Consider the following 12,552-nt stretch of genomic DNA (forward strand, 5'->3'; position numbering starts at 1 on the left):
CTAGGCAGAGGGAAGGGGGATAGAAGCCAGTGGTGGCATGTGAAAGGAAAGAGAAGGAGAGGAGAGGAAGAAAAGAAAAAGAGGGAGAGAGAAGAGAGAGAGAAAGAAAGAAAGAAAGAAAGAAAGAAAGAAAGAAAGAAAGAAAGAAAGAAAGAAAGAAAGAAAAAGAAGGAAAAACAGACAGCAGTGCTCTCTCTGAGACTGACTTTTGTGGGAAACAGAGAAAAAAAAAAAAGAGTAAAGAGATATCTGATACCTGAACACCTAAACATGGGGCTGGAGGGATTTAAATCCTGCCCCAAGGTGGCAGGTGGGTGTGCCCTTTTGGTGCACGGTCTCAGGGGTGCTAGGTGGAATTGCCCTAGTCGGCAAGATCACTGTGGATGCCAGAGTGTTTTCCTCATCAGCATGGAGCGCTGGAGAAGGCTATAGTAGTTGCCTTTTGTAGCGTGCAACACTCCCACAGAGTGCAGGCTTGAGTTCCCTCTGCTGTTTGAGCGGAGTTGCCCTACGTGGAGGGTAGTGGCCTGGAAGCCAGCAGTGGAATGTGAAAGGAAAGAGGGAGAGAAGAAGAAAAATAAGAAAAAAGAAAGAAAAAGAACAAAAACCAAAAACCAAAACTGGGCCCACTGAGACTAACTGCAGTGGGAAAGAGAGAAGAACAAGAACAGAAAGTAAGGCGATAGCTGAACCCTGATCACCTGACTGGAGGAGTTCCAACCCTGCCTCATGGTAGAGTTGTACTCACTTGGTGTAGGGTGCCACAGATGCTGGGTGTAATTAGCCTCATAGGCAAGATCACAGCGGAGGCCAGGCAGCGGTTCCCGCAGTGGCACTGGAGATCACTGCTATAGTTGCCTTGTGCCATATGCAGCACTGCAGCAGGCAGTGGGGAGTACTCTCAGCCACATGGAGGGCCCCAGGACAGGCAGGGGATCCCCGGACCATGTGAAGGACAGGTAGGACCTCCCCAGCTGCATGTAGGATCACTGAGGGCGGACAGCAGCTCCCCCGTTGGGCTTGTAGAGTTGCCCTAGCTTGTGACAAGACCTCTGATGCCCCAATAGCTCAGATAAGTTTGTTTTTTCCTGGCCAACTGGAATTATCTACTCAATTTTTGCAACTTTTTTTTCAAATCATTTTATTAGGATCTAATCTGGACAATATACCATTCCATAGTTCAATAGTATCAAGCAATATTATACAATGGCTACCAAAATCAGCTTCAAAACATTTTATTCCTTTTTGAAATCCTTTGTATCAGCTCCCCCTTATCCATCTCCCACTGTACCCCAGGAACCTTTATTCCAGTTGATGCCTCTATAGGTTCATTTATCTTGGTTTTCATATACCGAAAAACATAGAAAAACACATAATGAAGATTCAAGAAGGCTATGCACAATGACAAAAGACAGCAGAGATAAACCCCAATATGATAAAAGAAAGAAAAAAGAAAAGAAAATGTTAAAAGCAGAGCTAGCCCAAAGTGTATCAGAGAGATCAAGTGACAAGGTATTAACCATTCAAGTCAGATTTATCATGTTAATCTCCTGTAGTTTTCTCTCCAGCACTCTCCATGTGATTACTAGGTTACTCCCATCCCTCAATTATGGTTAGAGGAAAATTACTGGAGGCGCATTCCCTGTGTAGATCCTGCAATTGTATTTGGGGCTTCAACTGACATGCATAGCCTCTGCACGCCAAATCTCACTTTGAACTCTCAATTTGGATTACATCAGCTACAAACCAAGGCTCATGAATGTTGGTGTGCTTATTCCCCTGTGGACTTAGTTGGCGTGTCCCTTAGATGGTTACTTGTTAAGATTCCAGAGGCTATTCTATCTGATAGCCAGGCACTATCTGATTTCTTCACCACACTTTGCTATAGAAACCATATCTTCTTTGGTTCCTTCATGAGGGCGAATACCAAGCAGGGCCATGTTGTAAGAACTAATAGTTCTTAGATTGCAGCAAGGATTAAGTGTGAGCTCCAAATCCATTCCTGAATCTATGTTTTTTATCTGCCTCTCAGTCACCTGAGAGACAAGCAGGTTAATTTATGGTAGAGAATCTTATTGATCATCTCCATGGAGCATAAGGGCCTTCTTGGTTAGCCCATGATACTAAATTGTAAAGCACTATTGAGAAAAGGAGATTGATCAAGTGTAGGCTAACTACATATAACCATACCTGGAGTATTCACTTGTACAGAATAAATCCATACGTGACTGCATGCTATTTACACAAACAATGGGAGTTGGAGGTCAGGCAAAAACCAGCAATAATATTCACTGACAATGTTTGTCACAGGTTTGGCAGAATAATACATGTCTTAATACAGAATTAGGGTATTGATGTACTAAGTAAATATTTGTTGACCAACTCATTCAATACTCTTGATATAGCTGTCTACTGATTCTTCACACACCATGTAATTTCAGTCCTATGTCCTCAGGTTACAGATGTGTTTGAGGTAGAGTCTAGTTCTCCTGTGGGATTACCACATCAGATCCCTATGATATGGTCTTTGGGGCATGTTGCATGCCTTGAAGATCTAGGATTTAATGTCCCAATGTCCTGTGGCAAAAGCCTGGGTCCCCAGGGGATGGACAGAAACTTGGATCAATGTGGCTTCCTAGGTGTATACCAGTCATACTCCCTCCTTAACATCTGTACATGTATTGTTAGTCACTTCCCCCACTAGAAAGTTGGTTCTCCCCCTTTTTATGCCAATAGACATGCATTTGACTTCTCCAAGACATGCCTGCTCCATTCCCCACTTCCTTACCTGACTTTACTATCAGTATTCCACTACTCTGATAGCAAGGTCTGCCAGTCCTGGGGGACCTCATCGTACCTTGGTATGGCAGTCATCCTTTCCTTGCTCTCTCTCAGAAATCTGATCCTAGTTGGCATGAGGACCCATCTGCCAAAGTGACCTTTAAGATACAGAAAGGATGGTGCTTGGTTCACTGGCACCAGTCAGGCTCTCTACCGAGATGCCGGGTCACCCTGGCCAGCAGACTGGAGGGCCTGCAAACCTGAGCTGTGCCCACTTAGTAATTTTTGCAGTTTTTATATGTCTAAATTTATTTCAAAATTTAAAAATGAATTGAACAAAATTTGAAAATGGATTTTGACCTGTATATTTTTACTTTTTGAAAATATGGCTTCTAGAAAATTTAGAAGAATGCATGTGGCTCACAGTGATTTTCTAAGGAAATAGTGTAGCAATAGAACATCAAGCTATAGTAAGAACCAAAATAACATATATCCAGTTCTGCGCTATCAGTTGCAACTAAAGCCTATTTAGAGATAGTTTAGTTTACTTAATAAGCAGTTTTATTGTTGGAAAGCTAATTGGGCCATCAGTTAATGCAGCCCCATAACACCACTAAACCGAGGTGAATAATGATTTGGACTCAAAGGTCATTCAGTCAATCTATGATTCCAGACAGAAATACACTAAACTTCTTCCCAGAAGACAGCCCTATTCCTTATTGTCTCCTCTGGATGCTTCCACCACCTCCTTTAGGAAACTGCTACAGCTCTTCCCAGCATTAAAACCGGGAAATTCTCCCCTTTGCATTAATAAGTAAATATGTTGATTTTATGGACTTTGATTTATTTAATTATTTCATATTTTCCAGGGTTGTGGAGGAGGCAAATTAGTAAGGAGAAGAAGAAAGAGAGAAAGAAGGAAAGAAAGAAAATAAAATTAAGTGTTTTGTACTTGCTTTAAAATGCTGTGAATTCATGACCATGCTGGACCACACTAGGCATGACTAAGTCTAATCCAGGAAATTGTGAGAGAAAATGCACTGCCAAACCCATATATATATATATATATATGAAATAAATGTACTGAGCATAGTAAAACATTGAAGTCAAGAAATATTCATTCTAGTCCCACTCTACCTAACCACATGACTTTTTCAGCAACCTCATCTGTAAAGAAGCACACCAACCTGTGTGATCATGAGGTGTTGACTGGATCAGGCAACAGATATCAAAAGACCCCAAACAACTATATTAATGAGAAAGAGGGGGGTTGGAGTGGAGACCCAAAGCCCATTTTAGATAATTGGATACCCCTCACCCCAAGAAGTGGTATAAGGGAGGAGTGATTCAACCAAGGTTTAGCATAGCACCAATGAATCACACATCATTCCTCTATTTCCTGAATACTTTGTTGAGCATGACATTCCCAGAGAATGGTCTATCCCAATAACATATCCAGAGGACATGAGATGAAGTCTTCCCATCTTTTCTTCTAGGGAACATTCTCAGTGTACATCTATTTTCTGAGCGAATCTATACTAATTGTAATTAATTCCATTTTTTTTCCAAAACACGACTAAAAAAATAGTTTGTGGAAAAATTTTTAATCTTTTAGTTCTATTTTCATAAACTTTTTGCAACTCCACAGTAAATATAGAAGTATATATATGTGTGTGTGTTGTTGTTCAACCACTATGAGTAGGTTCGAACACACAGTGACCCGATATAAAACAGAACCAAACACGGCTTGGTCCTGTGCCTTCCTCAAAATTGTTTTAATGTTTGAGCTCATCCATGAAGCCGCTGTGTAATTCCCTCATGTGGGGAGCCTTCCTCTTTTCCACTGCCCCTCCACTTTCTCAAACATGGTGTCCTCTTCCAGGGACTGGTCTCTCCTGACCACATGTCCAAAGTATGTAAGACGAAGTCTCCCCATCCTTGCCTCTAAAGAGGATTGTGGCTGTGCTTCTTAAGACAGATTTATTTGTTCTTTGGGCAGTGAATGGTACTCATAATAGTCTTTACCAGTCCAATGTCAATATTGATCAAGTATATCTTGGGGATATTGTTAAATCATAGAAAATGCAATTCAAATTATAACACAATGCAAGCAACATAGAGAAATTACTGGATGCAGAATCACGATAGGACCTGAAAAAGTATACTTTAGATTCTTGCAAATAAAGATCTCCAGAGATCTCAAGATTTGTCATGTTGTTAAATTTGCCAAAGTGTGGATAAAGACAATATTCTAGAAGGGACAAGGTGAAGGGAAAAAAATCTAGGCTTCTAGACTTTTCTTCTGACACACACATACATGAACACATACACACTCAATGCACAAAAGTGAAAACTGAAACATAGCAAATTATTCGCGAGTGACAGTCCTTTCATTTGTACCCACAGCTGCTGTTAAGGACCCCCGCAGCCGCCGCTTGATCCCATTACTGCACTGTGTACCTCATCACACAGCTTCGATTTGTTCCTCCCCTGTCCTGGGATCTGCGCCTCCTTAAGATAAGATCTGACAGGCACCGTCAAGGCTGAGTTAGAGCTGGTGGCTTCTCTTTATTTGGGAACAACCACAAGCTACCTGCCCTTGTAGTCAGTCACACAAAGGGGAGGGTGCCCTTCTCAGGTGATGTTTTCATTTACTCTGCTGTTATTTATCCCAACCTGGGCACCAAACAAGGAAAAATTTCAGGTCCTTTCAGCAGAAACAGCTCATACCCCTCAAAGCCTGTTTTATAAGGATAAAGTGCTGTTTCTTGATTTGAAAAATATCTCTAATGAGGAGGCTATAAATTCATATGATGTATTGTGACATGGGTCAAAATGTTCTCCTTTGTTTTAGTATTCTTGCCGCTTTCCCAAAGAGCCATAAATAACAATAACTGGTAACACAGGCACTTGCCGAGAAAATTCAGTTCTTTCACCTTTTGTGAGCTTGATTTCCTTTCAAACTGACAAGGACTCAGCTCCTGACTGTCTGCCTTCATTTATTCCTTACACTTTAGATCGGTCGTTTGCACTGGTGCACAGCATAGTCCGTACGGAAATAAAATACATCCACATGTGAAATGAGAGTGCCTTCCCTCACTTGCATTTGTTTCCAATCTGATACATTTATTTCAGTGACAAGGTCCAGTGGGTAAAGACATAGTAAGACCAGAGCCACACCGGCGGAGAAAGGACTGAAGGGAGTCCCTGCTACTCAAGCAACAGTAGCAGAAGGAGAAAGGGGTCCCAGGGGCCTGGGAGGTTCTGCCTGAATTATCTAGGTAATTGCTCCAAACCGTTCCTTTGACAATGGAGACCTGGGCTAAAATTGCATAGGCCAACCGAAGCTTATTTAACGAAGTTCCACATTCCATTAATGATGACAGCAATGAGAATAAGTGGAGATGCGTGTCAGGAGTAAGGTGGAAGCCTCTGATACCATTACTGTGATGTTTGTGGTGACTTTGCAGAGGCCGATGGCATTAAATTCTAAGCTGAATGAAGAGAAAAAGAGTTCCAGTCTAGGCACTCTTTCCTCTGCTATGTTGGAGTGCTAGAGGCCTCTATGCTAAGCCCTATTCTCTTATTTACCGCATTATCTCTTTCATGATTTCACTGTTACCCATGATTTTAAGTACTATTTGAACTCCCAGATTTATAGCTCCATGTAGGACTTCCTCTCTGAGCATGCACTCAACATAAAAAATTACTTATTTTCAATGCTCCTACTACTTTCACTACTGCCACCAATGTTAGCTGCCACTGAGTTGGTTCTGATTCAATGTGACCCTATGATGTACAATTAAGTGGGATGGTACCTATTTCTGTAGCATCCATGCAATGCCTGCTCTGCGTGAGCCCATCATTGCAGCCACTGTCTCAGTTCAATTCATTGAGTGTTTCCCTCTTCTTTAATGACCCTCCACTTCAGAAAGCATGGTGTCCTTCTCCAGGGACTGGTGCAAAGTCCATGGAATAAAGTCTCCCCCTCCTCACTTCTTTTTATTTTTTTATAGATCATTTTATTGGGAGCTCATACAGCTCTTATAACAATCCGTACACCCATTGTATCAAGCACATTTGAACATAGGTTGCCATCATCATTTTCAAAACTTTTCCTTTCTACATGAGCCCTTGGTGTCAGCTCCTCTTTTTTTTTCCTCTCCCTCCATCACTCTCCCACCCTCAGGACCCCTTTACATTTTTTAATTATTATTATTTTCATATCTTACACCATCTGCTGTCTCCCTTCACCCACATTTCTGCTGCTCATCCCCCTCTGGGCAGGGGGATTATGTGTCGATCATTGTGATAGGTTTCCCCCCTTTCCCTCTTCTTTCCCCACCTTTCCCTAACCTCATGGCATCGCTACTCCCATTACTGCTCCTCAGCGAGTTATCTGTCCTGGATTCTGAGTGACAAGAGCTCCTATCTGTACCAGCGTACATGCTCTGGGCTAGCCAGATTTGTAAGGCAGAGCTGGGGTCATGATAGTGGGAGAGAGGAAGCATTAAAGAACCAGAAGAACTAGATGAAACTGTTTCATCAGTGCTGTACTGCACCCTGACTGACTCGTCCCTTCCTTGTGACCCTTCTGTGATAGGATGATCAATTGTCTACAGATGGGCTTTGGGTCTCATCTCTGACCCCCCACATTCACATTGATATGATTGTTTGTTTGGAGTCTTCTGATGCCTGATACCTGATCCCATTGACACCTCATGATCACAAACGCTAGTGTGCTTCTTTCATATAGGAGGAAATTTTGCTGGGCGAAGTAAGCCAAGCACAAAAGAACAAGTACAACATGAGTCCACTGAGGTAAGCTTAAAAAGCCAAGGAGCACAGGGGAAAGCCACCGAATGCACAAATTCCTGGAGCGAGGCCCAGGTACTCTGGCAGGGGTCAGATCCAACCACCCAGGGATGCATATGGCAGCCAGCTCAAAAGAGAAAGCCACCGGCTCTCTTGGAAAGAGTGTTCTGCATGTACTTCTTCCACGACAGACGTGTCCATTCGTCTGGTAATCGTTGGCATGTGCAACATTCATCACCAACCCCTAATTCAGAGGAGTCAATTATTCTTATTCTTTAATCTTCCTTATTTATTTATTCCCAGCTTTCACATGCAAATGAGACTATTGAACATACAATAGTTAGTTCACTTAGTCCTCAAAGTGACATTTTCACTTTCTGACACTTCACAGCGACTTCAACAGTAGGTTTTCCCAGTGAAATATATTGCTCGGTTTCTTGACTACTGCTTCCATGACATTTAATTATGGATCCACGTAAAATGAAACCCTGACAGTAACAAAACACCCAACTCACTGCCATTGAATTGATGTCGACTGTAGGACAGGGTAGAACTCCCATGGTGAGCTTTGGGACCCGTCACTGTTTACAGGAGTAGAAACCCCAACGCTCTCCCACAGGGCAGCTGATGGTTTTGAATGCTGACCTGGCAGGTGGCAGCCCAATGAATAACCACCAGGCAACACCAGGGCTCCCAGCTCACAAACATAGTTAACACTAATTTAGTGCTTTCTCTCCCAGGTACTAAGCAGTAGAAATCATAATTACATTTTTTTTAACAGATAAAGAAAGTGGTAGTCTGGGTAGACTAGAGAAAAAGATCCATAGAAACTCATATGTGTTTAAGAGAGAGTTTTATATAAAGGGTACATTAAGAAAGCATCCCAACCCAGTTCAGTCCAAGCCCATAAGTCCAATATTGGCCCAGATGTCTGATACCAATCTTTAAAGCCTTCTTCAGACTCACAGAATACATACAATGATGCTGAATGCAGGAGGATCACAGGCCAGTGGGTGGGAAGTCTAGTAGATCCTGTGGCATTGTAAGCATCTCAGTGATGGCAGGGGTCTCCATTGGCTTCTCCAGGCCCAGGGTTCTGGCTGCATCAGGGTAGGTCCATGTGGCTTCTCTAGCCCAGGGCACTAGCTAGTTCAATATGCCTTGTCATCTGTAATGTCTCCCAGGGAGTTAGCAAAGAGTCTCTCCCATCAGTAAGGAGGAAAAACTAGATTTCCTAGAATTCTCAGGAGAAAAGTCAAGCCCATACAGAGGCCTCATTGGTTATATCTTGATTGACGGGCCAGCCTCCACTCCCTCACTCATAATCCTCTCAAATTGACAACAGATTATATAAATACCACAGAAATTAATCTTCCAGAGGTTATGTGCATTGTCTAGTGTCTTATAGTTTTATAGTTATAAAAGAATGGAATATGAATTCAAGGGAAGATCTGACTCTAAAATATGCTATTGCTCTATTGTATCACTCTTTGTTCATTACATTTGGAATTCAGAATTCACTTCTTTATTATTTATTATTACTATTATTATTCAATCCTTCCTTATCCCTCTCCAGTGGCAGCCCTTATGTTGGGTGCCCTGCCTAGTGTCTGCATTCTTAGCTCAAGCATGGCATTGATATTACATTGTTGTGGTGGTTAACATTTCACAGAAAACTAACATCAAAATTAATAACCTCGCTAGCAGCCTAAATCAAGAGGTTTAAAAAATACGTTCTCTAATCAGTGTAGTAATCTGTTATCAGATCTTTTAAAAGCTATAGAATATACTGTCCATGCTATTGCTGATTTATAGGGAAATAATGAAATTCTTTGGATTCTTCTCTAGAATAGCTTATGAAGTTCACCAGGCCCAAATCTATGAAACCAGCCTAGAAATCTTGTGGGGATGTGGGTCCATTATTCAGGGAACCAAAGATGTAATCAGAGAGCATGTCCCTATCACTACTGGAGATCAGCCTCTTGTCTTAAGGACCTGTTTCCCCCTTTCTGTTTGTAGCTTTTGTCACATTGTTCTGTCATTTAGTGTCAAATGGGGCAAGTTCTTTTTTCCCTTTGTAACTAATCACTGCTGACATGTAGTTAAAATTCTTTTACACTAGAGAATCTGCCTGTGGTTTTAGGTCAACCTGACCCAGTGTGAAAAGACCATACATGGTGTCTCTGAGTCTGGGATCTAAAAAGACAACAACTTGTTGGATGCTGACACTTCACAGTACATTAGGCTGGGTCATCTCTCACAGAGTTAACGTGCTGTCTAAAGGACCTATAGCAAGTGGATCGCAGGTTTTGCTCAAAGCATTCCTGGATGCAGCAAATAAAAGGGAACTCACTGACTTGCTACCCCTTACCAGACCTCGGGAAAGACTTCAATATGGCAATTGGCTTCCCCTAGACTTTTCAAGGTAGTCACTTACCTAACCATCCAACACTAAAAAAACTATTGTAGCTTTTTATTTGCTCTTATTTTGCAATTGCATTTTCTGGTTATATTTCATTTTTTAGTATAAAGAAAGGCTATTGATTTTGAAAACTCATGATTTATTTTAGGTATCTATTTTTATTTTTAGGTATCACTTATATAGTAAAATCCACTCTTTTTGGTGTAAAATTCTTTAGGTTTGGATAGACACATGTAGACCCTGGGAGCTGTAACTGGCCAACACTGCTACCTGAAGGACTAGAGGTTTGAATCTACCCTTAGGCACTTCGGAAGAAAGTCTTGATTATCTACTTAAAAAAATATATCAACAATTGAAAAACATATACAGTACAGTTCTATTCTGACATACATGAGATTTCTATGAAATAGAGTTCACTTGAATACACACACACACACACACACACACAAACTGTGATAGTTAAAGTTTTGTGTCAACTTGGCTGGGCCAGGATTGACAGTAGAAAAATAATAATACTTCATGATAATATCTCCTCAATGGTGTGGCCTGCATTCAATAGAAGTGGATGCTATGGAAAAGTTTGCTTGATTTTTACTGGGTCTGGATCCTGCAGTTGACTCATCATCTGACCTCCAGCTCTTTGGACATTAGCCAGAAGTCTTCTGTATTGTTGGCTGATCCTGGGCCTCATCAACAGCCTGCCAACTTACCTTGGATTCATTCTCCTCTGCAGTCAGAAGCATGTCTTCTGACCTGCACATCTTGGGTTCCATCACACCTGCAACCTCCAGCCTGGCACTGGCAGCTCACCCATGGACTTGGAACGCGGCTCACCTCTAATATTGTTGGAGTCACTTCCTTGATATAGGCCTCTCTGTGTGGGTGTGCATGTGCACACAGGTGCATGTGTGTGTGTGTGTGTGTGTGTGTGTGTGTGTGTGTGTGTATCACTGGTTTTGCTTTTCTAGAGAATCCCAGCTAAGATATACAGTGATAGAACCATCAACACCATCAAGGCATAGGACAGTTCCTTTACCCAAAAATATTCACTCATGCCTCTTTCAGTTAACTCTTCTCCATAATCTCTGATCTAATATCACAGATCTATTCTTGAGTCTTAAAGATTATATTTTGGAGACTATCACTGTGGTAGCTACATAATCTTGTGTCAATGTGAACATATTAAGAGTAAAGAGGTGAGGTCTAGCCTGTCAATCAGGTTACACCTGATGATGTCTCTTTGTGGGTCTGGCCCTCTCATGAGGATTCTCGGAACCTCCTCTCTTTCTCCGGGGAGGTGAGTCACACTCTCTTTCTGCTTCACCTCACCTTCCTTTGCCAAACCACAAGGAGACACTCTAATGGCATCCAGATTTCTGGAGATGCTTCCACCGCCACTGGATCCACAAGACTTTTCACCTACTGGCCTGTGATCTTCCTGCAGTTGGCATCATTTTGAGTGGCTACGTGAGACTGAAGGGAATTTATGGACTAGTACTGAACTTATGAGCTAATGTCAGAGTTGTGGACTTGATCTGGACTAGGCTGGGAGATTTACTTAATATACAATTACTCTTTGATATAAAGCTCTCTCTTATACATATATGAGTGTCACTGAATTTGTCTCTCTAGTTAACCCGGACTAACACCATCACCTATTGAGTCAGGTAGTATGAAGCCTTTCAAGTCTGGCTAGTTTTCACTTACCTTAATACATTCCTCCAGGTTGTGAGTATTCATTTGTTCTGCTAAGCTTCTCAGTAGCATTTCATTTCATGGGTGTACCACAGTTGATCCATTTACCACTGAAGAACAGTTAGATTGTTTCTAGTGTCTAATAATAATAGCATCAGATTAAATTTGTGTGTTGAGTAAATAACCCAAGAAATTGGACTCTGAAGAATGAGGCATCAGGATTGTAGGAAGGTTTATTAACAACTTTCAATATGCAGATGACACAATCTTGTTTGCTGAAAGCAAGGAGGTCTTGAAGCACTTGCTGATGAACATCAAATTTTGCAACCCTTAGTATGGATTACAACTCAATGTAAAGACAATCAGGATCCTCACAACTGAATAAATAGATAACATCATGGTTAACAGAAAAGATTGAAGTCAAGGATTTCATTTTACTTGGGTCTACAACCAATGCTCATGGAAGTAGCAATCAATAAATCAAATGACTACCTATATACTCGAGTATAAGCCAACCCAACTATCAGCCGAGGCACCTAATTTTACCACCAAAACTGCATTTTAAAATGTGCTGGGAAACTCGGCTTATCCAAAGGTCTATACGGTATTCTACTGAACAAAGTAGTTGCGAACGAACCCTCCATGTAAGCTGATGGTGCCCGGCTATCAAAAGGTATAGCATCTGGGGTCTTAAAGGCTTGAAGGTAAACAAGCAGCCATCTAGCTCAGAGGCAACAAAGCTCACATGGAAGAAGCACACCAGCCTGTGCGATCATGAGGTGTCGAAGGGATCAGGTATAAGGCATCATCAGAACAAAAAATCTTACCATAGTGAATGA

This window comes from Echinops telfairi, unplaced genomic scaffold (genome assembly GCF_000313985.2).
Source record: "Echinops telfairi isolate 266 unplaced genomic scaffold, ASM31398v2 ScPeMD7_443;HRSCAF=831, whole genome shotgun sequence".
NCBI lineage: Eukaryota > Metazoa > Chordata > Mammalia > Afrosoricida > Tenrecidae > Echinops > Echinops telfairi.